The sequence below is a fragment of the Penaeus chinensis genome, chromosome 3, assembly GCF_019202785.1.
Source record: "Penaeus chinensis breed Huanghai No. 1 chromosome 3, ASM1920278v2, whole genome shotgun sequence".
In the NCBI taxonomy this organism is placed as follows: Eukaryota; Metazoa; Arthropoda; class Malacostraca; order Decapoda; family Penaeidae; genus Penaeus; species Penaeus chinensis.
The window spans coordinates 30199414-30201913 of record NC_061821.1 but is presented as its reverse complement, the minus strand read 5'-3'; positions in this window follow the sequence as shown (position 1 = coordinate 30201913).

The window sequence follows — 2500 nt, the reverse complement described above, 5'->3', positions numbered from 1 at the left end:
GCAAACACAGTGGGGACAAGCGTCATGGCGGTCTCTTCCCAACACACACGTCCGTCAATCAAACAACGAAAAACATGCGAAACTTATATACAATTCACACATGCACTTTCACTCACAATTACTACATTACACACACACACACACACTCAAAGATGCATGTACAGATTTCCCAACACAAATGACCGAGAAACACACAGCAGACAAAGCAAATATGCAATGATAAACATGTGTAAACTTTTATACAATTCCTATACAAATCACATGCACTTGTACACACAATTACTACATCACACATACACACACGCAAAGATGCACGCACAGATTTCCTAACACAAACGACCGAGATACACACAAAAACACCGCCAAAAACAAACACGACGAAGAACAGATACATACATCTATATATGTACACATATAGTTGTACAAACATAATTACCAATATAAAAACCTGTATACATACAAACTAGCCCAAAAACATTCATTCATACAGCCATACAGCAATCAAAGCCCAATCGCATCCCCGGAGGAGCGGGTTAGAAATGGAGCACGTGAATACACGTTCCCGTCCGGACGAGTCCGCACGCGGTACACGTAAACACGTGACCCGTCGTTAAGGGGATATATATATATATATATATATATATATATATATATATATATATATATATATGTTTATCCTAAACCTACTCACACTGCTAATTACCTTCACTTTTTCTCGAATTACAAGTTATACTTTAAAAAGTCAGTAGTCTCGTCAATGTACCTCAGGGAAAATAGCATTTGTGATAGTGAATTCAACGATCGGGAGCTCGATGTCATTTTTAAAAAGTTTTCGAAATTAGGATATCCTCGTTTTTTTTTTTTTTGTCTTAAATTGGGCACATTCACCTGCGAAATGGAAATTGTATACTCATTCCTGCTGTACTCGACAGGGTACTGCCAGTAATCTATTAATTATACCGTATAACCCGTCCCTCGACGAAAAACAAAACATATTTAAATGCGCTGGAATTGACTTTGCTTTTAAGTATCCGACCACAATGCGGCTAGCGGTGCTCTTGAGACTTCTCCAATTATTTACATTATTCCTTGTAAAGACTGTCGCAATTTTTACATAAGCGAGACCGGTAGAGATTGGAAGACCTTACCTCGTCGTTAGTTAGTAGAACCTTCCCCAAGACTCTTTGACCCTCTTACTGATTCCTGATTCAGCTCTTGTTCGTTCTGTCTCTCTACCACTATATATTTTTATCAAAATCCTCTCCATTTCGGTTTATTCTTGGTCTGAAGATGAACTCGTGAAGAGTTCAAAACGTCACGGTTTATTTTATTTCCTACTGTGGATGTTTTCCTTTCACGCACACACACACACACACACACACACACACACACACACATATATATATATATATATATATATATATATATATATATATATATTTACATGTTTGTAGGTAATCTTACTGTGATATCTGATAAGGCCTTCGTAGTGGTTTTACTTGAGGAGTTTAAGATTTATAAAACATTCTCATAAAGTTGAATCATACCAATAGATTGTGGTTCTCAAGATTTTTCATATTCGTAACTCCTTCTTCAGGCTTCCGACACATCCCTAACCCCTCACCCCAACCGTTAAAATATTAAAAACGTTAAAAATCTATCAATAAATGTCTCATAAATGAAAATAGATGACAATAAGTTAAAGCATACATATTATGTTTTAAATGAATAAAACTATTACATAAATGTTATGCATAATTAAGTATTGCTAAAAAATTAGTCTCCTTTAGGAGACTGATAAGACCTGTCACCATCCTCCCCAATCCATGTTTCAGTGTAGATGGGGAGACAAGTACATACATCTTTGGTCTGAGAATGCTGCACACCTTTCCACTACATGTGCGATCGTAATGGCTCTTGGCATTCCTCACAGCGTGCTTCACTTTTAGCCATCATCGGCCCATGAGTCAGTCTTGTGTATCCGATTCTCAGCCTTGTTAACACAACTTCTACTTGTCGGTTGGGATGGAAGCTAGCCACCCAACTGCCAAGGTCATCTCTAATCCCTCGTAGTTTGTTTTTAGAGATTCGCCACTGATGGCCTTAGCTGTTGACGCGGCAGATGATTTTCAATAATCAATCAATCAATTCTCACCCGAACTTCAGCTAGATACATATATCAGGCAAAGAGAAAAATAAATTTTATTTATTTTACTTTATTTAACTAAATGTAACACAAAAATATTTTAATGCAGGGACACCTAAAGATAAACATTCGCTACTCCATTAAGTGTAGTCGTAGGGCAACAAGGAGAGGGAAAATTTAACATGATATCAGTAATCATTTTCGTATATATAAAACTAAAATCAGCGTTAATTGTCTGAGATTCTCCGAACAAACGAGCGTCCTTAGCGTCAACCCTGGTTAGAGTGAAAGCAGTCTCTTGCAATTCGATGACTGTCGGTGTATCCATGTGTACGTCCGCGTGGGCGTGAGAGC